Raw genomic sequence first — 27,352 nt, forward strand, 5'->3', positions numbered from 1 at the left:
GCATTTTGCATTCCTATTGTATTTAGCAAAATAGGGGTTGACATCACGGTATATTTTAAATGTACAGTTTGTTCTAGTAGTGTAAGCCTGTGTTTGACTAAACAGTGATGAAAGGGGCTTTTAACTGGGGAAACACCTACAGTAATTTCCACTGTGTATAAGATTGTCAAAACTATATGCAAAATAGAAGCATCTGCTTATTTACCACCATATTCATGCACAAATAACCCCCATATTTATGTCAGAGAGAGAATATTGTCTCCTTTTGGAGTCATGCCAGAGAACTTCCCATAATCCAAAGACATAGATTTTCATGATGCTTTAATTGGTACCATCTCCTCTACTTCTAATGTGCTTTTTAAACATTAAGAAAAAGCTAAAGTGACTCACAAGAAAAAGCCTCTCTCTGTTAGGTGACCCTTTGGTCCAGATTGATAATTACTATCTGACGTCTGTCCTAATAATAATTATCTTGACAGAAATATGAAATTATTCAAGTTGGCAGTCTCAAGCTAGTGGATCAATGTCTAGGTACCTCTAGGGCTGTGTCTAGATCTGTGCTCTTCAGGACAGGGACTAAGAGTCGCGTGAGTAGACATGGCTGTGCTGGTTCTCACTGAGCTAGCACACTTAGTATAAAAGTGAGGACAGGCTACCTGTCCCAAGTATGCATCTAGGGTCCTGAACAGGAGTCATGGACACACTTTTATTTTTAGCATGTTAGCTCGAGCAGAGTTAGCCTGGGTGTGTCTACTCCACCTGGAAATTACACCGTTCCATTTCAGTGTAGACATATCCAGAGTCTTACACTGCATTGGGGAAACATCTAGCCCAGATAGATAGTTATAACTAACGAACACAAGCTATGTTTATGCAGGACACACTCCATTCATCCAAAACGTTAAAAGCATTATGGTAAGTTGCTACTGAAAAAACTTGTTTATTCCTCTCCACATTCATATTGCCTGCAATGCAGCTGATAACACTTTTCAACACTCCCATATGGCTTTCACTTCCGTCTTCAGCAGGTCCAGGCAAATGCATACATAAAAGCAACACATACCCTGTAGAATTAAATAGATCTTGGCTAAAGAAAATATATGGTTTACAGTTAGTGATTGTGGAAAGGCCTTGAAAGATGGTCTGCTTGATAAGGAATACTGATGTGTGTTGAACCAGTATCACCTGAAACTGGACAAATCATGGTTTTAGCTAAAATAGTAAGAGCCAATGTGACATCACTTGTTTGTTGCACTCTAAGGGTATGTCTACACTACAGAGGTTTTTTTTTTTTAAATGGCCATTTTTTGGAAAAATTTTTAATTAAATCCATACTGTAATCACGTTCTTTCAAAAGAAAATCGAAAGAACAGAGGGGTTTATCCAGAATTGGTAATCTTTCTACGAGAAAGAAGCCTTTTTCCGAAAGAGCTCTTTTGGAAAAAGGCATGTGTAGATGGGAAAGAGGGAGTTCTTTCGGAAGAATAGGAAAGAAGAAAAAGCACAGGTGCCCTGGTGGCTACTCCGTCCATAGTAATCACAGCTTAAATGCAAGATAGCGTCCATTCAGCGTGGACACAATCTTTTGAAAAAACAGATAGCTTTTTCGATACTTTTTGGCAGTGTGGCTGTGCTCTTTCGGAAGAAGTTTTTTCAGAAGATCTCTTCTGTAAAAGCTTCTTCCGAAAGAAGCCTGCAGTCTAGATGTAGCCTATAACAGAACCTGCCTTGCTAGGAGTCTATTCATAACATGCTGAAGCAAGCCAGGATGAGAGGGTAACCCTGAGGACTGATCCTTTTATATGTATTCTAATCAACTGCTTCTGAATGTGGGTAGCTGTAGTAATTGCTTAGTGTTTAAGCTTTTAGACGTGTTTAGCACAATTGTGCAATTACCCATTAGCCTTTAGATTTAATAAAGGAATTTATAGTTAAATTGATGTTTGTGGTAATACCCTGCATAAAACAATGATAGTAATAAACTCCCAATGTACCCCAGCTTAAACAAACATACCTCTAACACTAAACCCTCCCATGATCAGGCATGCTTTCATAGAACTCATGTCCGTAGATCAGCATATCTCACTGTCACGCATTCAATGTATTTGGAATGTCATTCTCTTTAAGCCTGATGACTGGAGCAGGCTGAAACTCAGGGTTTCTGCCTTACAAGATAATGGTATTTATTCTGAATCAGAACAAAAGCATTTTTCCCCTAAATTTCTTGTAAATTGGGAATCCCCCCCCAAAAAAAATTTGTGTTGACAACACTGACACATCGTGTTTCTGAATTGAAATATGCTCCCCAGGACTGGCAGTTGCTGACTGAAATTGACATCTTGTCAGCAACTGCCAAGGGTCCCAGGATCTGTGGATGCAGGGCAGCCCTCCCAATGTAGACTTCTTCTGGACCCCACTCCCCAGTCTCAAGTCCCCTTGAATGGTTGCAAGAGCCTCCCCGTAAAGACTTGTGTTCCTCGCCCTGGATCCCTGCTTTGTAATCTCCTGTCCCTTGCCTCAAGAGCCTCCCTACCTCATCCTCATACCAACTGCTCCTCAGCCACCCCTCACCCTGACCACATGTCCTCCCTGCCCTTCAGCTCCCATCCTCACCCCAATCAGCCTTTTCCCCTCCATGGACCACTTCTAGTTACCAGCTTCTGCCACATCCCAGCCTCCTCTCATCTCCCCAGGGCTGTTATATGGAGTCTCCTTGGTCCCTCCTGCTACTTCGAGCCTCCACTAGCATTGCACCACTAGTTGGAGCCTAGTCCAACAGTTTATCCTGCTGGCTCTGAGCTCAAAAGTACTCAGACATATTCACACCCAGCCAATGCCCATTACTCTTCTCCTGCCCCTGCTGCCCCATCTCTGTTACTTGGCTCAGTTGGAGGCATAGAGGAACATTTAGGGGAGAGTGTTACCAGCAACACCAGGTGGTTCAGGACAGACCTGTGCATCCCATTTTTCGTTTAGGGAAATAAGATAATTTAACTTGGTGGGCAGGACAGATAGGGGGCTAGCAGGTGATTGGAGAACATGGAAGGGTAATTGGGGAGGGTAACTACATCTTGACTAAGAAATTGGGACCCTGACTACCTTTGGCCCTAGCCCCTGCTGTTTTAAGATGGGAAATCTTTCACCCCACACAACTCCGCTTTGACCAGTATAGTGTCTTGGATAATGGCCACCCACTGTTTCTGCTGCAAAATGGGGCTTGATTTTGATTTCTGTTAAACCTAAAAAAAGAGTGTATCTACACACAGGCTTTTGCTAGCATGTGATATAAAAAAAATCACACTTCTGACTGACTTTATTATTGCAAATGTGTCTTGTGCAGGCCTGGTCCAAGTCTCAATTGAAATACATCAGAACCTTTAAATGGCTGTTTTAAAAGAAGCCTGACTACTCAATAAATAGTGAGAAAAACAATTTGATTCTCTCAGAATTCAATTTCAGAAAGTTCTTTGAAATTTAATTATTCACTGTAGAGACACAGAACATTAGGTATCGCTGTATTCAGAGAATGAAACATAAATCAGAATTATTCTTATAACACATGTAAATTAAATGTTATATGACTGACTGCTTTATCTGTTGGGAGCTTTTACATGTTACCTAGAGAATGAGATTGCCACCTCCAAGAGCCGCGCACCCGGGGCCGGTGTCCCCCCCCCAAGTGTCACGCGCCCGGGTCCGGCGCCCCCCCCAAGCGTCGCGCGCCCGGGGCCAGCCCCCCCCAAGTGCCGCGCGCCCGGGGCCAGAGCTCCCCCCCAAGTGCCACATGCCCGGGGCCGGCCCCCCCCCCCCCCAAAGGCCGCGCGCCCGGGGCTGGCGCCTCCTCCAAGTGCCGTGCGCCCAGAGCGCGGGCGGCCAATTCGCGGCGCTCCCGGGGCCGGCGCTCACCATGCGCCATGTGCCCGGGGCTGGCTCCGGCACCATGCATGCGCCACGTGCCCAGGGCCAGGCCAGCCCCGAGCACTTGGCGGGCGCACACGAATGCCCCGTGTTGGGGACCACTGGTCTAGACGCTCTTTTGAAAAAGCCTCTTTCGAAACAGGCTTGCCGTCTAGACGTAGCCCGGTCTTACCAAATCACCAACATTTTGGTCTCAGAGCAGTAGCTCCTTTTCATTAAATCCAGATATAGTACGTTCTATGTTTTCCCATGCTTCACAGAGGTGAGAAAATGAATGGGAGTGAATTCATGGATACAGCCCTGAAATATCTGTTAATGTCTTGCTATTGAATGTCCTGAACTTTGTCATTTGCTCCATGGCCTTGGATCCTGGGTTATTAGATTCTTAACTATAAAAAACACATTACTGTTGCATATTTAAAGGCTTAAAAATCAGGAAAAGTCAAAGATTAAACTGGATGTGAAGCTTGAACTTTGCCTCTTGGTACAGGTGTGAAGTTGCTAAGTGTGTACAAACTGGTATGCAGATTTCCTAATTCATGCACCAAAGGGCATCAGTGCTAATCTAGTGTCAACATGGATCCAGCAAAAAACTAGAGACAGGAAATCCTGAGTTCTGTTTCCACCTCAACTACAAAATTGATCTTTTTTTCATAGATTTTAAGGCCAGAAGGGACCATTGCATCATTTAGTCCGACTACAGTGTAACACAGGGTGTAGAATTTTACCCAAGTGTCCTATATGGAACCCAATAACTTGTTTGGCTAAAGCATATCATCTAGAAAGGCATGCATACTTGATCTAGACAGAGAATTGGCTATTTCCCTTTGAAGTTTGTTCCAATGGTTTAATCATCCTCAATGCTAAAAAATTGTGCCATAGTTCTAATTTGAATTTTTCTGGCTTCAGCCTCCAGTCACTGTATCTCATTATGCATTTCTCTATAAAACTATAGAAATCTTTAGTACCCAATATTCAGTGCTCTCCATACCCATGCTCAGAATACGCAATTGTGTAGAGAACCTGAAAATTGGATCTTACTGTCTTCCGACCCGCCTCTTCCTATCTCTGTTCTGTGTCTCTGCTTCCTCCAGAGAAGATCTAGTTAATTTAAAAGTGAAAAAATCCACCAGGTCTATTAGCAGAACATTGAACCCGTGAAAGAGCCATTCAAGTGGGTAATAAAGCCATTTAACAGACATTTGCCAACCCCAGGTATGTACCTGAATTGACTGTGTTAGTCTACAGGACCATAGTTTAAAATTTGCTTTGTAATATTTCATTAGTGTGTTGCTGAAGATTATAAAATCACAACTCTAAAGAAATCATCATTCAAAACCTCCTCCCCACCAATGAGCATAGGGGCACCAGTTTAATAGTATTGCATAGGGCCCCAAAAATCCTAAGTTGGGTCCTGCCAGAATTCGCTCTAAACTGTGATAAAGTCTTTTCGTAATCTTGTTTCTGATAACTTCAACTTTAACACTTTGCATTTCACTCAGGCTATTTAGCTATATCCCCCAGTGCTCTCATAGGGTATGTCTACACTTGCAGCCTATTTCAGAATAGGGCTGTAAATGTAGGCATTTGAAATTGCAAATCAAGCCTGGGATTTAAATATCCCACGCTTGACTTGCATTTACCCTGCCGGGTGCCATTTTTTGAAATTTACAAGCCCGGAATAACTGCCCGCGTCTACAAGCGGCAGTGAAACGGGTGTTTGAAATGAAGCCCTATTTCGAACTACCTGTTAAACCTCATTGCAGGAGCAATAACAGGTAGTTTGAAATAGAGCTTTATTTCGAACGCCCATTTCACTGCCGCGTGTAGACATAGGCTGTTATTCCGGGCTTGTAAATTTCAAAAATGGCGCCTGGCCGGGAAGATGCAAGTCAAGTGCAGGATATTTAAATCCCGGGCTTGATTTGCAATTCCGAATGCCTACATTTACAGCCCTATTCCGAAATAGGCTGCAAGTGTAGACATACCGTTACAAAAGAGAAAATGAGATTTAGAAAGGTTGTTTGGCTATGGTCACACAGGTATGTCTACACAGCAAAGTTATTTTGAAATAACTTTCCTAGGGTATGTCTACACTACCCCGCTAGTTCGAACTAGCGGGGTAATGTAGGCATACCACACTTGCTAATGAAGCCCGGGATTTGAATTTCCCGGGCTTCATTAGCATAAAGCCGGCGCCACCATTTTTAAAAGCCGGCTAGTGTGAACCCCGTGCCGCGCAGCTACACGTGGCACGGGCTAGATAGTTCAAACTACGTAGCCATTCCGAACTATCTGTACACCTCGTTCCACAAGGCGTACAGATAGTTCGGAGTAGCTAGCTAGTTCGAACTATCTAGCCCGTGCCGCGTGTAGCCGCGCGGCACGGGGTTCGCACTAACTGGCTTTTAAAAATGGCGGCGCCGGCTTTATGCTAATGAAGCCCAGGAAATTCAAATCCCGGGCTTCATTAGCAAGTTCGGTATGCATACATTACCCCGCTAGTTCGAACTAGCGGGGTAGTGTAGACATACCCCTAGTGTCTACACAGCCAAACCGCTATTTTGAAATTAATTTGAAATAGCAGAGCACTTATTTCAAATTTGGTAAACCTCTTTCCACGAGGAATAATGCCAAATTCAAAATAGCTATTTCGAAATAAGTGCTGTGTAGACACTTATATCGAAATAGGGGGCCTCCAGCCTTCCCAGGGTGCCCTGATGGCCACTACAGCCTCAACCAAGAACACTTCTCTCCCTCTCTCCTCCCCAGAGCCCTTAAAGGGGTTAACTCTGGCCACAGTGCCTGTGCCAGCTCCAAGTCTGCCAGCCCAAAGCCAGCAGTCACTGCCCTTGACCCAGTGGCCCCAAAACATGAGCCAGCAAGCCACTGGCAGTCAGCCCTTCACTACTCTCTACGAGCAATCTGACAGCTCTCAGGTGCCTGCCAGGGCCTGGAGAAGGCGAGCACCTTCCTAATCCAGGGTGGAGATCATGGACCTTATTCAGGTTTGGGGGGATGCCCCCAACATCCATGATCTCTGCACTAGATGGAGGAACGCGGCCGTCTAGGGCAGGATAGCTGTCAGCCTGGCCACCAAAGGCCACATGCGAACCCAGGAGCAGGTTTGCATGACAATCAAGTTGGTCCAGTGAGACCCCCCCAACCCTGAGCCCTGAGCTTTCTCTCCCCCTTCTTTTCCTTGCTTCCCCCTTCCAGCTCCCTCCTCCCAGGTTTTCCCCTCCCCTCTCCCACCCTTTCTTCTCCCCTCTTCCGCCTCCTTTTCCCAGTCTCGCCAGAGTTTCATTCCCCTCCCCCCAAGTTTTGTTAAATAAAGAGAGTTTGTGTTCATGAAAATACATGTATTTTATTTTACATCAGGAAGTGGGGTTAGGGAGGGGTAAGTGAAAGGACATGAGGGAGGAATGAGGCACAAGCCACCAGTGGGGCAGACCAGGCAGGCTTTAAGTGCTCCTCGGGGTGGAAGCTCTCCAGGGGGCCTCTTGGATACTGACAGCCCCCTGATGTACCTCTCGGATGGCAGCCTGCAGAAAGTGCAGACAGGCTCGTAGCAACGGATCCATGAGAAGCACCAGAGTGCCCAGGGGCAACTCTGGCTCCATGTTGCAGAGTGCTATGGTGTCCCGAGTGAAGGCAACCAGAGTACGCAGAGACAACATGCTTTTCTGTCCCTCATCGAGGTAGGCAAGCATGCAGGGGAACCAGCTGTCCAGGAGGATCCCTTTAAGCACAGGCCTCAGATAGCCTCAGGCAGCAGCCACACAAAGTAACTCCTGACCTGATGCCCTGCCGGACCTGTTTCTGGCCGGCCTTAAATGCGATTCAGCGTCCACTCAGTGTGGACGCACTATTTCAAAATAGCAAATCGCTATTTCAAAATGCATTTTGTGTGTAGATGTGTTATTTTGAACTAACTTATTTCGAATTAACTATTTCAAAATAAGATATTTTGAAATAATGCTGTAGTGCAGACATACCCACAGAAAGCCACTGTCAGAATTAGAGTGAAGGGCTCCACGTCCATACAAAAACCACTAGCCCATAGTTCTTTCGACTTTCCACAAAAGACATTGTAATGGTTCTGTGTTTCATCATTTCCATTTATAAAGTAGGACTGTGTGTGAGTAGATCTGAGGATTTATTACCATTTCAAAGACCCACACAAACACTAAAGAGCTATGCAACTCTTATTTACTTGGTATGCTTCCAGCCTTTTAGCACTCAGGGAGCCTGGGATGACGGTAGCTGAGAAAATTTTCAGACCGTGAAAGGAGTGGTAGTTTGGAAAGTCAAAGATATCTTTGGCAAAAGAATTTTCTGCTGTTAGAGAAAATGAGCAAGTGCCCAGGATATCAGTTGAGTTTGTAGGCTCAGTTAGCAAGTATTGATTTAATGCTCTCCACTTAAGTTTAAATATACTTTATCTTCCTGTAGAGGCAGCTTCCAATACCTGTGCAGGGTCAGTTCAACCATCATTCTTTCCAAAGTCAATAAACTGAGCTCCAGGCATAGCACTATACTTTTTTCATTCAACACTTGAAAATACTCAAGTCCTGTCTGCACTGTTAAGAAGTTGAAGAGTCAATGAGTGTTGTAAAAGTAGTGATTTGCTTAGGGGCACTGAACAAAACTTCTCTCCCACTTACCTGGAACTGTAAGACCCTGGCCTGTGCACTTACTAGCTGTCAGCTTCCATGAATTCACTTACGTTGTTTGTTTATAATTCCGGAAGTGCACTGGGATGAAGGATACTTAGTGTTCTTCATTTTCGGTTTTTACAGATTTTCACCGATAAATTGCCTGACTTTTTTTTATTAAAGGAGTGTAGTTTTTTACTGATTTACACCCATTTATCCATTTACTCAACATTGTGGGGAGGAGTTATTTTTGTTAAACATTAATGCTTAATTGTTGTGTCCTGCAGCTCTGAGACTGAAGCAGTTTTGCAGTATAAATCACAGAACACACACATGGTAGAGGTTGGAAAGTCAAACAATACTGTGCTATGATTGGTTCATAAGGAAACACTGCCTGTCTGTTTCTTTGCATCTGTTTAGGGCAGCACTAAATTTAAACCAACAATCCTCCACAGATAAAGTTAAGGTAAAAAAGTAAATATGTGGTGAAGACATAAATCTGTGCCTGAATACCAACAAGAAAATCCATGCTTAAAAATTTTCAAGAAAAGTCAGGACAGAAGTGAAGAAGATGCATTGTGTTGCAAATTCTGCTGCATGAAGGTCAGTGCTCATGCTGACAGAATAAAGGAGCATGTCAAAAGCAAGCAACACAAGAAACTTGAAGAAGCAAGTGAGCTTTGGGATAAACAGTCAGTATCAGGAGCTTTCACCAGGGCTTTAATGAGAAAGAGGACACAATTGTGTGAATGAATTTGTACATGTTTCACGAAACAACCACTGTTAATTGCACAGGGTCCTATTTGTGACTTTCTGTGACAATAGTCTCTGGCAGCAAAAACCCATAAACACATAAGAATGGCCATACTGGGTCAGACCAAAGGTCCATCTAGCCCAATGTCCTGTCTGCTGACAGTGGCCAATGCCCAAATGCCCCAGAGGGAGTGAACAGCTCCGTCATCCATTTCCAGCCCCTGACAAACAGAGGGTAGGGACACCATTTCTACCCATTCTGGCTAATAGCCATTGATGGACCTATCCTCCATGAATAACATTGATGGACCTAAGCTCCCCTACCTAATGCAAACATCCTCACTTGTAAGTATCTGATAGGAAATGGTGTTGCCTTAGTATCTAAACTGATTAAATGAATTGATGGAAATGTGGTGTTAATCTGATTTTTGACATGTCTCCTGCTTTGGACCATGCAGTTATGGCCTTTTGTTTTTGTTTGTTGAGTTCAAAGCAAATAAAACCACTTTGTTTTATACTGATGTGACATTGATCCCCTCTGCTATTGTGTCAATGCAGCATTAACTGACGTGTTTCAGATGTGCCAACTAACTTAGGAAAACGTGAGCACAGCCAACACAAATTTCATCCTGGTTTTAATGTTTTGAAAATAAACACCCAAAAATTCCTGGATTTTTTTTCTTTACAAATGAAAACTGACAGTGTGACTGCTAAGGATACTATATACATGCTTTCCATTATTTAATTATGGCATAGTGAATAAAAATGGAAGCTTGAGAAGGAAGTTGTCCAGGAAAATGATTCAACAAAATAGTGAATGGCAATAATGGCTGTTAACTTTGCCAGTAAATCCCTCCTAATGAAATAATAGTTGAAATAGTAGCTAGGGCCAGCTTATGGACCCCTTCGCTCACACTGCTGAGCACACATACAAGTAATTTCTCTGCAATTAATGGGACTATGCATGTGAGCAGCTGAGCATCATAGTCAATAGGGAGTTTACAAACAGTCCCCAAGGGTATCGCTACACTGCACTGGAAGCCCAGAATTGGTAGAACTCATTTCTGCAGACTCTGGGTTTGTTAACCTAGGGCATGTGCTCCTACACACATTTGTAGCCCCAGGTTGGGAATTGTTGAACCCTGGGTTCCACTGGGGGCTCCAGGGTCTACACTGAATTTATGCAGCCTGAATCCAACCAACCACATCACAGACTTTGTAGCACTCTCCCAAAATGTGGCCATTCCAGCCCCTTTGTTCATGGTGCAGTAAAGGAAAACTAGATTGTCCATCGCACTTGACAAATAAAGTTGGCCCATGGAATTCTTGATACTTTTGGTAGACTTCTTTTGGTAGATTCCTAGAGGCCAAATCTAGTGTGGCTGCATCTATACTGCAAAGCAATAGAACTTGAACCCTGGTTCCTGGCTTGTTTTGGAGTGCTTACTTTGTTTAAGAACCTATGGTGAGGGATCTTGTCATAGGCTTCCAGTACAATTAAGTAATCTATATCCACTTGTTTGCTGACCCCTTCAAAACCTTCAAATGGACTTGTGAGGCATGATTTCCCCTTACAAGAGTAATGTTGATGCTTCCCCATCATATCATGTTAATCTGTGTGCCTGGTAATTCTGTTTTTTACTGAAGTTTCAACCATTTTGTCTGGAATGGAAGTTAGGTTTGCTGTCCTATAATTGCCAGGATCACCTCTGGAGTCTTTTTTTTTAAAATCAGTGTCACATTAGCTATTTGCAAGTCATCTGGTACAAAAACTGATTCAAAAGATAGGTTATGTACCAAATTCATCTGAAGAAGTGAGTTGTGCCCATGAAACCTCATGATACCATCTACATGTTTTGTTATTCTCTAAGGTGCTGCAAGACTATTTGTTGTTTTTTAAGTTTTACCAAAGTTAGTAGTTTTGCATTTTCTTATTTGAATTCCTTCAGAACTCCTGGGTGAACTCCATGTGGTCCCGGTGATTAAGTACTGTTTAATGTATCCATTGTTTTCAAAAAGTCCTCTAACACCTCAATCTGGGATAGTTCCTCAGATTTGTCACCTAAAACGAATAGCTCAAATGTAGGAATCTTTCTCACATCCACTTCAGTCAAGACCTATGCAAAACATTTATTTCACTTCTCTGAAAAGTCCTTCTTTAGTCTGGAGTGCTTCTTTAGTACCTTGATCGCCTACTGGCTGTTAAGCAGCCTTCCTGCTTCTGATGTGCTTTAAAAAAGTTTTACTCTTAGCTTTTGTGGGTTTTGCTAGCTGCTCTTCAAAACTTTTTTGGCCTAATTATAGTTTTATTTCTTTCCAGACTGTATTATCTTTTTTATTTTCCTCAGTGGGATTTGGCTTCCGAATTTTAAGACTTTTTTTTGTCTCTAACCACCTCTTTTACTCTATTGTTTAGTCATGATGGCATTTTTTGGTTCTCTTACTATTGTTTTATTTACTTATTTAATTTTGATTATTAAAGCATGGAATTTCTATCCATAGAAATACTGTTTTATTCATTTGACTCTATGCTTTTTTTCGCATATAGTGCCATTCCCCTATGATCATGGACTACTCTCTGATTCCTATGTACTTTGTGATACCTGGTACCCTAATATTACTATGTCCCATTTATCATCATTATTCCACCAAGTTTCTGAGATGTCTAGTTTATCAATATCCTCATTTAATACCTCACACTCAAGTTGACATATCTTAGTATTTACACTTCCTGCATTACTATATAAGCACTTACAAAATTTGCTAATATTTAGTCTCCTGCCTTTTTGGGATGTAACTGAGTGGGATTTTTGTTGGTCCCTTCTCTCTCAATTTCTTATCAGTACGTTACCAACTTCTGTCCTCTTGTTTTTACTAGGACACAGTGTATCCCCTTTAATAACTACTCACATAAAGGATTTGTCTGATCAAACCATATGCTCCACTGTGCCTGTTGGCTTTTCTCCAGGGCTTGGTTAAAATTCCTCTATGATCTTTTTAGTTTTACGTGCCAGCACTCTGGTTCCATTTTGGTTTTGGTGGAGCCTATCATTCCTGTATAGGTCCTCCTTTCCCCAAATGTTCCCCAGTTCCTAATAAACCTAAAATCGCTCCTCCAAACACCATTGTTTTTATCCACATATCTGCAGTTCTGCCTTCCTTGCTGGTGCTGCATGTGGAATTGGAGCCATTTCAGAGAAGGCTACCACAAAGGTCCTGAATTTTAATCTCTTTTTTTTTACCAGCATACATTTGGTTTCCTGGACATCTCTCCTACCATTCCCTGTGTCATTGGTGCTCAAATGCTCCATGACCACCAGCTCCCCACCAGCATTTGCCCATGAGCCTGTTGGAATGTATCAAGTGACTTGCAACTTTTGCTCCCAGCAAGAAATTCATCATGCAGTTCTCCAGTCACCACATACCCAGCAATCTATATTCTTAATGTTCAAATTTCCCATTACTATTATCTGTCTCTTCCTAATATCTGAAGTTCTCTGTCTCAGAGAGATATCGTCAGAGCAACAGGATACCATGTCCTCATCCAGAAGCATGGTCCCAACTATGGAGTCATTTTCCTTTGCTCCAGTTTGATGTTCTCCTTCTCAATAGCACAGAGGATGTCAGACTGTGGATTGGACCACACTACTGTGTCCTGGAAAGTTTAATCTATGTACCTCTCTGTCTCCCTTAGCTCCTCAAAATCAGCCACTCTGGTCCTGAGGGCCCGTATTCAGTCTAAGAGCCATGAGTTACTTGCACCGAATGCACACACATGCCACCTGCCTATAAGATGGATGAATGCCACCTGCACATTGAATAGCTCCTACTCTGCCGCTGGACTTTTATTTTTACTCTTGCAGGGTTGTTGTAGGGATCAAAGCGGAGATGGGCAACGTAGGCTAGTGAGTGGGACACACGAGTAGTCCTCCTGCATCTCAGTGGACCACAAGATTGTCATTCCCAAGACGGTCTTCCAGGATAGGGTAGATTTGCCAATTGCACTTGTGTACTTAGAATTTGTGGGGTGTGCCAATTGAACCATGCCTGTGCTTTGATTGGATGCAGAGGGAGTGTGTGGCTCTGACAGTCAGTGTTGTGTGCGATCAGCACGCGCCTCATTTCACATGCATGTCACTTTAGTAATACCGGTAAGAAAAAACCTATATAGACGGAAACCAGAGGAATCTGGCAAACTTGTGCATGAGCAACAGTAAACAAAATGTCTGGTGAACCACACACAGACTGCTGATGAGCCACATGCTGCCCACAGGTTACCCACCACTGGATCAAAGGATGGCAGGCTAGAGCCTATTTAGGAAGCTCTCAGCTAAACCACGTTGGTTGAAATTTTCTGAATCAATTCAGATACAAGCAGTTGAAAATGAATATGAAAAATTGAAAAATTTTGTCAATATGAAAAATTTCAGCCTGAATAGCTGAGGGTTGGCAAATTGTAAACAACTGAAAACAGAGTCTTACAACGAAAATGTAAGGCAACCTTAATAATAGGTGGCAGAACTTCCTCTAGCTGTAAGAATAATCAATAGTAGTACAGCATTTCATCAATAGTACTGCAGCTATGGACTGAGTTCCCAGAGTTTCTCTGTCTAACCATCAATAGGGCATGCTGCAGACCCTCTCTTTGACAAAGTTTTTCCACAATAGTCAGACTGAAAACTTAAAAGACATCTATATATTCAATGAAAGCATAGTCACTTTCACCAAGAAAAGAAGAGCTCCTATTTGCCTGGTAAGCTCCTAGGTTCTGTGTGGATGGAGACCATACAAAACCCTTTGACAAGCAGCAAAGGGTGCTTCATGGCTATTTTAAGAAACTAGGTGCACTTTTCAGAAGAGCAGATTCATATCTAATGTGAACCACTTGTTCTCAGCAATCATGCATCTGCTCTGTGTTGTATTTAAAATCTTTAAATGCAGAACTTAATGCAAAATCATATGGTGGATTTTAATGCATTAAGTCAATTCCAGCTCACCTTACCCGACATAGTTACATGTTTGAATACGAAGAACAGGCTTTTGTCCGTTTCACGTGAAAGTTCTTGGTGAGATTTATTTCATTAGCTTATTATCTGCATATCTTTTGGATTGGTTTGGATCCCTCTCAAAAAGTCATAAGATAATGTTGGTCCAAGCAGCCATTTTGAAATTGTCTCAGAAACAAAGTCGAAAGAGTTGGTTAGAAACAAGACATACTGTTGCTATTCATTTTAGCGATGATCTAACTCCTTAACATGCTACTTATATTTCCTCAACACCCACTATCTCATACATTACACACAATAGTTAGTAAGAAAAGTTTTATCAGATAATGCTGCAGTCTGATCGAATTTATCGAGTCACCAGCATTTAGTTATCTCACTCTATAAGGAGGAGGGGCGGGGGAGTAGCCTTTTAAGAAGATCTAGCTGTGCATAATCATTAGGCTGTAGGTTTCATGTAAACTAGCTATGTAAGAATCTTCATATATTTAACAGTCATCAGAAATTAAAAGGAAATCATCTCATACCTCTTTAAGGTTTATGAAAATCTCAGATATAACATTTTGCCCTTCTGAGTAATCTATCCATTTTAATGGTCATCATGGTTGGCTTGTCTTGCATTAACAGCTCTTTTATAAATACTGCTGGATTTGTCACTTTACACACAATAATTGTGCCATTGTAATGTCAATCACACTGAGCTTATGACCAAAAGTCTATTTAGAACAGGTTTTGTGCTCTAGAAGCAATATAATCTAACAACCAGTAAAAAACATAGCTCAAAAAGAAAGCATGACATTAACAAGACATGCAGCTACCTCAGCTATACTCCGGCACAAATAGGTCATAGAATCACAGAATCATAGAACACTACAACTGGAAGGGACCTCGAGAGATCATTGAATCCAATCCCCTGCCCTCATAGCAGGACCCAGTGCTGTCTAGACCATCCCTGATAAATGTCTATCTAACCTGCTCTTAAATATCTCCAGAGATGAGGATTCCATACCCTCCCTAGGCAACTTATTCCAGTGTTTAACCATCCTAACAGTTAGGAAGTTTTTCTTAACATCTAACCTAAACTTCTCTTGTTTCAGTTTAAGCCCATTGCTTCTTGTCCTCTCCTCAGAGGCCAAAGAGAACAATTTTTCTCCCTCATCCTTGTAACACCCTTTTAGATACCTGAAAATCACTATCATGTCCCCTCTCAATCTTCTCTCTTCCAAACTAAACAAGCCCAATTCTTTCAGTCATCCTTCATAGGTCAGGTTCTCTAGACCTTTAATCATTCTTGTTGTTCTTCTCTGGACCTTCTCCAATTTCTTCAAATCTTTCTTGAAACGCGATGCCTAGAACTGGACACAATACTCCAGCTGAGGCCTAATCAGCACAGGGTAGAACAGAAAAGTGACTTCCCGTCTCTTGCTCACAACACTCCTGTGTAATGCATCCCAGAATCACGTCTGCTTTTTTTGCAACAGTATCACACTGTTGACTCATATTTAGCTTGTGGTCCACTATGACCCCTAGATCCCTTTCTGCCGTACTCCTTCCTAGACAGTCGCTTCCCATTCTGTATGTGTGAAACTGATTGTTCCTTCCTAAGAGGAGTACTTTCCATTTGTCCTTATTAAACTTCATCCTATTGACTTCAGACCATTTCTCTAGTTTGTCCAGATCATTTTGAATGTTTACCCTATCCTCCAAAGCAGTTGCAACCCTTCCAGTTTGGTATCATCTGCAAACTTAATAAGCATACTCTCTATGCCAATATCGAAATTGTTGATGAAGATATTGAACGGAACCAGTCCCAAAACAGACCCCTGCAAAACCCCTCTTGTTATGCCCTTCCAGCAGAATCATGAACCATTAATAACTACTCTATGAGAACGGTAATTCTTTGTGATGGAAACCCCCATCCATACTTATGAATGGACCTATGGACACAAATATACATAACTCAAAGATGCTTTGGACAAATTGTTCTATGTAACCTATCAATCTTAATGTCTTAATCTGCTGGATCTATATATCTTTTTTTGGTGTATGTATGATTCTTGTGTGTAAAGTTAGAAATATGGATCATGGAATGTTTTATGATTTTAAATGTGTAAATAGAAAGCTATCAAGGGTATTTCAAATGTCTGAGCAATCATATACAAATAGCCTTATATCCTCAAGTCTTAGCAGTGGTTGGGCTAAGGAAGTCACATGTCCACCAAAAATGGAAGGGTGGAATGTAAAAACTGAATTCCCACCCAAAGGGAATCTTTAAAAATAATAGGAAGCTAGCACGTTTGGTCTTTGGCAGTCTGGTGTGGCACACCCAAGGGATTGAACCAAAGACCCCCGGGAAAAGGAGACTTCCCTGGTTTGAAGGCTCAGGTGGGAAAGGAATAGTTTTAGGGTGTTAGAATTCAATTAAATAACTTCTTTGCAATAATAGCTAGAGAAGGGAGGTCTTAAAAACACAGTGTAAATGGAGAAAAGTAGGAAGATAGTAACATGTAAGAACCATCTAAGCTTATTTGTATGTTTATATTTTTGATTGTTATAGATGCAAATTATAATCAGTATTTAAATTGTTAGTGTGGAATCATGACGTTGAAACATACCAAACTACTCCAGTGAAATGAAATAATTTATGTGAAAAAATGTACAAAAGGCTATTATGCAGTTATATTTAGGAGATATAAATAATTTACAAATGCCTGCTTCATGTTGGAACCAAAGCTCTATCATTGCATGCATTAAATTGAATTATTTGTGCGAATTTATTCACAAAATTTCCTGAAAAGACTCAAATTATCTGAGAATTGCATTTAATATAAACTAGACTGTACCCAGTACTGACTACAATAAGCAGTTTCATAAGATCCAATATGTCTAGTGTCTCATGTTCTCTGTTGTATTTAGTACACTGTATATAAAAAAGGACATTACAAATAAAATATTATACATTAATATAAAATAACTCCAAAGAGGGCTACAAAAAGGAATGAATGAAAATCTAAAACTGTCTTGCTTTATTTGTCTGTTAAAAGGGTTTATTAAAATGGATATAACATTTTAAAAAAATTGTTCCCAAGAGGAACAAAACAAGTAGGGAGAAGACCTGGAAAATAAATCTGGCACCAAGAAAGAAAAATATTTGGGGGCTGGAGCAGGAACTAGAGAAAAGGAGATTGTCTAATAAGGATAAAGGCTTGGAGCAGACTGGGGAGAACCTGAAGAATAAGTAGATACAGGACTATGGTTGAATGAAGAGGAGCTATAGTTGAAACTGAACCTGGTAGCTTAGACATTACTAACAGAGAGAGAGAGAGAGAGAGAGAGAGAGAAAACTCTAGTGGTAGAGAGAAAATAAGTGCGTACTTTCTTGGTATAAACACTGACTATTCCTATGTTGGCAGGCAGAAACCAATTGTACATACCTATAAACCACCTTCTGTTGAAGGAAAGTCCTCATGAGGTTGGAATCCCAGGCAAGGCATGGGTTGTGACAAAGACAGGGTTAATACATGGGTATGTTATATGTTTCATTTGTAAGGCTGTATCTACACAACAGCGTTATAAAAATATCTGATGTTGTTCCGAAATAATGAAGAGTGTGTCTACACAACAAGCCATTATTTCTTACTTTGCCTTCTGTAACCCTCATTTTACAAGGAGTAAGGGAAGTCGAAGGAAGAGTGTTCTTCCTTCAACTTCCTGCTGTGTAGACAGCGCCAAAAACCAAATTAAGCTATTTCTACTTCAGCTATTCAATTGACATAGCTGAAGTTGTGTAGCTTAATTTAACTTTTGCCCTGCTGTGTAGATGTGCCCTAACAGAATATGAGCTGATGTAATAACCCTACCTCATGGCTCATTGTTTTAAAATGTATTAAATAATGACAATTAAGTACTTACAGGTGTGTGTATTTTATTATATAAATAAATATATATATATTATAAGATTGATCTTACAAAGTGAGCTTTCCAAGGATAGGTCTACACTTTGGGGGAAGCTTGGCTTAAAGTGGGCAATTCCAGCTAAATAAATAACATAGCTGGAGTCCAAGTACCTTAAATGAGCTAGGGCGCCATATTCATTGTGGGAGGTCAATGGGAGAAACACTCTCATCGACCTCCCTTACTTCTTCTGGCAGTGAAGAGTACCAGCATTTACGGGGGCACCCTCAGCATTCGATTTAGCATGTCCCCATTAGACCCGCTAAATCAACATCAGAAGATTGACTTCCACAGCAACGACCTTCCCAGTAATATAGATGTGCCCTTAGGTAATGAATCAGTCACATAATATGGTACAGTAGTAAGACCAAGCTTTTACTTTGAAATGTATATTCCTTATAACTTATAAGTGCTAACGAGATTGATTGATTTATCAGCTGGCCCTATTTACCTAGTATAAATGCAGAATTAAATTCCCCCCATATCAGTTTTTACTGCAATACTATTGTCATGGGTTTTGTAGTAATAGGTTTTTTGGCAATCTCATTATAGTTAGAGAAAAATAACTCACCAACAATCATGTTTTTTTAATAAGCATATTCACAATATTGGCTCCTCCATTGCAAATAAGGCAATTGATACTATTGTTTTGTGGCTTAGTGTTAGCTCCTTTTCTCTCTAATTGTCTCCTGAGAATATTATGTAAGAATTATAAATTATTAAACTATAAAGCTCCAAAACTTGAATACCAATTTGACCTTCTCGTGGATTCCAGCTGAGGCAAGAAGAACTGCAGACCAAGAGGATAGTTACTCCTCAAACGCTTTAAAAATATGCAGTGGCACTATTATTATTGCCTAATAATCCATAGTCTTTTTCTTCTCTTGAAAGAATTAGAAGTTAGAGTGTAAAGATAAAATTTAGTCTTAGTCTACGTAGCAGTGTGAGTATGATTCTACTAGAAAACAGTTACGCAAAAATAGTTTCTGGGGTTCTTTTTCTTAATCTCCCACTGATAACTATATCAAAATGTTTAAGTTGTGCATTTGTTCCTGTAGCAGTCTTACAACTTTTTGGCACTATCCAAAATGGCTGCCTTCCTCTATTACTGTCAATGAGACTGAAGCTAGACTGCCCTCAACAAAGATGGTCTTTGTTTACTTAACGTCTTTGAACACAGAAGTGAGACTTATCTTAAAAATGGCTGCTTATACTTGTCACAGGCAGGAGACAGCGAAATGTGCATAAGTATCAGTGGAATCATGGGATCAGAGACTGATTGACAGAGGACCAGGAAAATACTATGTGGTGTGGGAAGGCAAATGCCATAATTTTTGAATTCTTGCAAATGTTGAGTGAAATTTGAAGTCATTGCCAATTATTAAGTTTAACTAGCTGAAAGCTTTAATAAGAAAATTTTAGCACAATACATTAGCACTTTAATCAAGTCTAAAGCAGATAGATCAGTGTAGTATAATAATCAGTTACCCTGTTCTGGGGTTCAAGTTGAGGTAGACTGTTCCTATCATCTGATCCATGCTGCCACAATTTGGTGTAAATCATGCATTGTTCCATTCCCATTAAATACATATCTTTATACCTTGTCTTGTAACATCAGGCAGTCATAAATTATTAAAACTGTCTTATCTATAAATACTCTACTCTGAATATATTTTCATACACACTAACCCCAAATCCTTTTAATTGATACACTTTTTAGTTAGCCTGCTAAAACTCTGATTGGTACCTTCTGATCTATTGTCTTCTAGCCATTACTATCCTCCTCTTTACTCAATCCAGCTGCCTTATAATTTCTGTCATGTATTTAATGATTTCTTGTAACAGTTGTCATAGTCTTACGTATCTGCTTCTTGCAGCCTTGGAGTTACTGTTTCAGTAACTCTGAGTCATTATCCATCCTCCTGATCCTTATCTGTCAGCTGTCTGACTTTGCCAAAATCTGTACAGATCAACTTAATTCTGGCATTTCCTAAATTGTGTGTGCTTGAGTTTGCAACCATAATAATGCTCTTTTAATGCAGGTTCTTGTGTGTAATATGTATATGTGCTTTGTGTGTACATATAAAGTAAGAAATTAACAATACATATACCTGACATCACCGTGCTTATTTTATTTGTAGGCTACTGTTCCGTTACCTTTTTTCTCCATCTGTTTTGTCGTCTTAAATTGTAAATTATTTGGACAGGAACCTATTTCATTTTTATTTTGAATCAATAATCCAACCTTATTCTGAACAGATAGACACCATCACTTTGAATGACAGTATGAAAAGTATAGTCAGCTTTCCTGAGAAATACATCTACCAATATGTCAAGTTAAATAATGTCTGCTTCTGGAATGCTATAGGCCACTAGAGAATATTGCCTGGGTGTCATACAGTTAGCATTCTACTGGCTAATAAGTGTTGGATTCCCGCTATGCATTTTGTGAGAAATTCTGTGAGTGGTATTGGGGCGTAAGAGGCTTATGATCACTTCAGAATTACATAAGTGTTTTGCAGTGCATTTTGCAGAGTTCCTGGTATCCATTCCCACAATTTGAAGATGTGGAACACGTGTGAGAGTTGACAGTAGTGTGTAACTAGCATCTAATTCATACTAGCACAAAGACTTCAAAGAACACCTTTGTGTCTCCAAAAAACACCTATTATCTCACAACTTTCAAAAAATCTTAAAGTTTGTTTGGAGGCATAAATAAGTGAAAAAATATAATGCTTACCTTTGAAGTAATTATAAAGCTTGGTTTTTCAAGCAATGATCCATTGTCACTGTAAACAAAAGAGAAATGTAATTACTTTCTAAATGATTCTCAAAGCTATTGAAACCGCAGGTGTTAGCACATTTTGTATAGACACAGACATTTTTCACAAAAGCATACTCTAGCTGTTATCAAAATCAATTATGCTGCAATAAGACTATATGGATGCTTTTTTAATATCATGTGATCACTTGAAAGAGTAAATATGCATTGGTAAAAGTTAACCAGTTTGCCACACTAACTGGTCTGGAATGTTTTATTTTGAGTGGTGCAAACTAAGCATGAAGTACTTTGAAATGCTATTGATTTTGTAAAGTTTGGATATGTTTTCCTTTATTCAGTACAAATATAAGACGAATTTTATAAAATATAGCATCCTATCTGGTGTTTTAGGGAAATGGGATTGAAGCATTGAAACAAAAGCCTTTTGTTTACACTTAAAGGAGCTTATTTGTTAAATAAAATGTCTCAAACCTATTCCCCCCCCCCCCCCAATACTTTTATCTATATTTACATGGTTCTGCTCTAGGGCAGTTTTGTAAAATACCTGGCTTGGTAATTCAGGGCCTGCTCTAAAGATTACTATACTTACAAGGGGTGTACACTGATGGCTTGTCAGACAAGTCCTTGAAGAATGGTGGCTGTGGTGACTTTTGTCCAGTGGCTTCATGGAGAGAGTACAGAAAGGAGCATTTAGTTTGGGATAAACCAGCTCAAATTATATGGCTGAAATGAACGCTGTTCTCATGGCACTGCAAGAAACAAACAGAGGAGATATAGATCTGGATGTTATGTTTGTAGACTGGCAGATGACAATCCTCAGTTCCTTTAGAAAAAAACAAAATGCTGTCCACAATGCAATTGTATAAGGGGTCTCAGCAGATCAGAGAACAAGGCAGTGAATTCAGTGGATTCCATCACATGTTAATATATATGGAAGTGATGTACTTCATGATCTAGCCAAAGTTGGAAGGTCAGAAACTCAGACAGGAATTACTATGGTCACAGTAATCGATGCTGTATCAAGGAAAACATTAGCTGAAATAAACAGCTGAATAAAAAAAGATTCACTGAATGATATGAAACGAACTTGGACAATGATATCCACTATCATGAGACTGTGGACAGAGTACCATACAGGAATAAAAATCAACAGAGATGTGTTCACAGTTTAACCCCCTCCACAAAATGTTATGGAAGCAGGCTTTAACACCACCCCATGATTTTGGATGTAACATTGTAAGGAAAGTGATGCTCTTCAAATTTGACACCGTGGATCAAGCCCTTACAAAGGCCTCAGTAAAAGTCACCAAATACATTCTTGAACTTTATGGGCCTGTTAAGATTCTTATAAACAAGATGTCTTTCTATTGATTTCAGTGCGGTATAAGACAGACCCTAAGTGCTTCCCACCTCACAAAATATGAATCTAATATGAATTTAATTACAAATATCAGTTTGTAATTAAATCTGAGGCTGATACCTCTCTCAGGGTATGTCTACACTAGCCCCCTAGATCGATCTAGAGAGGCTATGAGGGAGACTGAAATTGCAAATAAAGCGCGGGATTTAAATATCCCACGCTTGAGTTGCATGTTCCCGGCCGGTCGCCATTTTAGAAATTGACTAGCCTGAAGTAACTGCCTGCGTCTACACACGGCAGTGAAACGGGATTCCAAAATAAAGCCCTAAGTCGAATTAGCTGGTAAGCCTCATTCCAGGAGGAATACCAGCTAATTCGATTTAGGGCTTTATTTTGGAATCCCGTTTCACTGCAGTGTGTAGACGCGGGCAGTTACTTCGGGCTAGTCAATTTCTAAAATGGCGACCGGCCAGGAACATACAAATCAAGCGTGGGATATTTAATTCCCGTGCTTTATTTGCAATTTCGGTTGCCCTCATTAGCCTCCCTATATGGATCTAGGGGGCTAGTGGAGACATACCCTCAGTTCACTTCCTGTGCAATAGGAAAATGGTGGTTCACTGTCAAGTTGATAGGACAGATCAAGGGGAGCCCCACAGGGATCAGCTCTGGGTCTGGGTCTGTTCAATATCTTCAACAATTATTTAGATAATGGCATACAGAATATATTTATAAAGTTTGCAGGTGATACCAAGCTGTGAGGGGTTGCAAGTGCTTTGGAGAACAGAATTATAATTCAACATGATCTGGACAAACTGGAGAAATGTTCTGAGGTAAATCAAATGAAATTCAATAAGGGCAAGTGTAAAGTACTCCACTGAGGAAGGAACAATGAGTTGCGCACATACAAAACGAAAAATGACAGCTGAAGAAGGAGCACTGTGGAACAAGATCTGGGGGTCTAAGTGGATCACAAGCTAAATATAGGACAATAGTGTGATACTGTTACAAAAAAGCAAACATCATTCTAGGATGTATTAGCAGGAGTGCTGTAAGAAAAACACAAAAAATAATTATTCCGCTCTACTCCATGCTGATTACAGAATTGGAGTATCATGTCCAGTTCTGGGTGCCACATTTCAGGAAAGATGTTGACAAATTGGATAAAATCCACAGAAGAGCAAGAAAATGCTTAAAGATCTAGAAAACATGACTTATGAAGGAAGATTGAAAAAAACTGACTTGTTTAGTGTAGAGAAGAGGAGATTGAGAAGGGTTATAAGTTTTAAAGGAGGAGGGAAAAAATGTTCTTCAATTTGAAGATAGGATAAGAAATGGTGGGTTTAAATTTCAGCTACAAAGATTTAGTTTGGACATTAGGGCTATGTCTACACTGCAACGTTATTTCCAAAATAACATAATCCAGATCCACACAGCAAGCAGTTATTTTGACTTAATGTCAAAATAATGTCTAGCTGGAGGACTTCTTACTCCAACTCCTGTAATTTTCATCTTACAAGGAGTAAGGGAAGTCAGAGGAAGAGTGCTCTAACTCAGACTTCCTGCTGTGTAGGTAGTCCAAAAGACAAAATAAGCTATTTTGACTTAAGCTATGCAATTGACTTAGCTCAGTTGCGTAGCTTATTTCGGCTTTAGTCCTGCTGTGTAGATGACCCATAGGAAAAGCTTCCTAACTGTCAGGGTGGCTAAGCAGTAGAATAAGTTGCCTAGGGAGGCTGTGGAATCTCCATCATTAGAGATTTTTAAGAGCAAATTAGATGAGCATCTGTCAAAGATAGTCCAGATTGTGTTTGGTCCTTCCATGAGTGCAGGGGACTGGACTTAATGACCTTTTGAGGTCCTTTCTAGACCCATGAGACAATGAATATCAGTAACTGTCTGTCATTCCTACTTAGACACAATTACAGACATAGTGGAGACACCATCAAGGTGCACTGTGATCGTCAGCAACAAACTGGTTGACGGGGTCCACAAGACCACCTAGACAGGTCTATTCAGAAAGCATTTTAAGAGAAGAGCCTATAACTTTGGAGCTTATTTTCACTGGATTTGAAATGAAGCCACTGGATTTGAAATGAAGCTGTGGAATAGATACAGAATTCAGCTCTTAGGGCTTGTCTACATAAAGAAGAGATTCCAGAATAAGATAGGATGAGAATTTAAAGCTGTTCCAGAATATCTTCCCAGGTTGACAGCCTTATTCCAGAATAAATGTGCTACAGCAAACAGTTCCTCTTATTCTGGAATAAGAATGTCCACATAGGGAGCTATTCTGGAGTAGCTTTTTTGGTCATCAGAATGGCTAGTCTGGGTCAGATCAATGTTCCATCTAGCTCAGTATCCTGTCTTCCAACAGTGGCCAATGTAAAATGCTTCAGAGAAAATTACAGAACAGGACAATTAGTAAGTGATTAATCTTCTGTCCCAACATCTGGCAGTCAGAGGTGTAGGAACACCCAGAGAATGGGAGTTGCATCCTTGACCATCTTGGCTAATAGCCATTGATGGACCTGTCCTTTGTCAACTTATTTAATTCGTTTTTGAACACAGTTACAGTTATGGCCTTCATGTCATCCCTGACAATGAGTTCAACAGGTTGACTGTGCTTTGTAAAAGTGCTTCCTTATATTTGTTTTAATTCTGTTCCCTCTTAATTTAATTGGGTGATAAGGAGGAGACATTTTCACCATGTAGAAAGGCCCCATCTCAAACTCCTCAGGGCCTTAGTTAGATGTTCCAAATATGGGAGGGGAGGGAAATGGAGGATAATCCCTGTACAGGAGAACATCTCTGAGGCTACGTCTAGACTGTGGTGCTATTTTGGGATACCAGAGGTATCCTGAAACAGCTATTCCACATCTTTTAAACAAGTCTTTTATATCAAAATAGATTTTGAAATAACGGGAATGCTATTCAGCTGTCCCTGTAACACTCATTCCACCAGGGTTGAGGGACATTTTGGAATAGCACTCTATTTCAAAATTAGATCAAAATAAGATATGCAATTTGTGTAGCTCAAATTGAGTATGTTATTTTAACCTGTGGGTGCAGTGTAGATGCACCTGGTGGGCTCGTCTACACTGGCCCCTTTTCCGGAAGGGGCATGTTAATTTCACCTATCGTAGTAGGGAAATCTGCGGGGGATTTAAATATCCCCCGCGGCATTTAAATAAAAATGTCCGCCGCTTTTTTCCGGCTTTTAAAAAAGCCGGGAAAGAGCGTCTGCACTGGCCCCGATCCTCCGGAAAAAGCGCCCTTTTCCGGAGGCTCTTATTCCTACTTCGAAGGAAGTATTGATTCTGGACACTGGGCTGTATCACCCACAGCAAAGGGCAAGTATAGGGACTCAGGCTGGGGGAAATATAGATGTAAGACACATGCCTCATTTCTATTCCCCAGTGGAGATAGTCACACTCACCCCACACAGGCTGGGGGTTTACTTCTGCCCATCCCTGTCAGTTAGGTCACTCAGGAATGGTTAGATTTGGGTTCACTTATTTGCATCTTTCCCTCTGGTGACACACCAAACATGACACATACAGCAGGTAACATCTCCAGTGCCAGTCTGCCAAGTTGATTGTTTCCTGTAGATGACAGGTATCTAACCATGTCTGCAAGGAAACTCAAGCAAGCCACTGTTTTCTAAAGGCTCTCCCAAAATAATCATAAGGCTTTGGGCTCCCCTTGCCCGAACCTCTAAACCCCTCATCCTAAGCTGTTCCAGGCTATCCTTCCTTCCAGGGTGCTTGTAAGTGTCTCTAAAACATTGGTCCCCACTAAGTTTCCCCGGAATTTCTCACAAATAATAAATGTAGCCGACAGTTCTTCTTCAGGAACTCCACAAATGTGTGCACTTACAGTATTTCCTCACACTGGTTTGCACAAAGCAAACTTTTCTCATGATGGGTGCCTGAATTTATGCAATTATATGCCCATTTGCAAGCTAACATTTCTTTGCCTTTGTTAGAGGACCTTGGGAGGTACATGAATGTAGCAGGTGGCTGAGACTGTTATGAAAAGCAGAAGGAAGAATAGGGAAGCGACTCCCTTTCCTTCCTTTTCCCAGTGTCACTGACTCCAAGTGCTGTGTGAAGCCTGAATTTCCTGGAATTATATGCAGAGCTCATTGTCTTCTGTGAGAATGAGATGTGTGTCAGTCGGAAATGACAGGATTGCCTGAAGCTAAGCCTTAGAGGAAGGATTATGACCTGCTCCCCCCACTTCCGCTAACGGAGAAAGTTGAATAACTGCATATAGAGTGAGTCAAAACTCAGGATTTCCATTCTAGGAGCTAAATGGTCCTTTCAAACTGTTTGTTACAATTTGGAACCAAATCAAATATTTTCAATATTTTTCACCAGATTTTTTTTAAATCGGGTTTTTAATTATAAAATTCTGAAATAAAATGCTCTAAATCAAAAAGGTTCTTTTCATTTAGAAATATTGTTTCTTCTATGAATGGTTGACATTTTTCTACATGTTTAGATGAAAATGTTCTGACCAGCTGTACTTCTATAATGGATCCAGTGCAATAGCTCCAAATATCATGCTGTTTGGGAGATACATTTACGTAGGCTCATTTGTGACTATTATTTTTCTCAGTGGAACTGAATAGCTGGAGAAAGGTTTCTCTCAGAATGTTAGAGGAACTTTCTGAGCTATGTGCTTAGTCTGCTGACCAAAGATTTTCCCAGTATTTCCCCGTCTGTCTGTATCTGTCTGTTGTCTCTTGTCTCATATATAGATTGTAAGATCTTTGGGGAAAGGCACCATCTTTTTATTCTGTGTTGGTACAGGAGCTATCACAATGGTGCATGACTGGGACTCCAAGGCGCTACTACAATACAAATACAAATCATAATAGCCCCCCTCTCTAATACTCTGTTTTTTGCTGGTGTGTCCA

The sequence above is a fragment of the Pelodiscus sinensis genome, chromosome 3 (assembly GCF_049634645.1).
Source record: "Pelodiscus sinensis isolate JC-2024 chromosome 3, ASM4963464v1, whole genome shotgun sequence".
NCBI classification, from domain to species: domain Eukaryota; kingdom Metazoa; phylum Chordata; order Testudines; family Trionychidae; genus Pelodiscus; species Pelodiscus sinensis.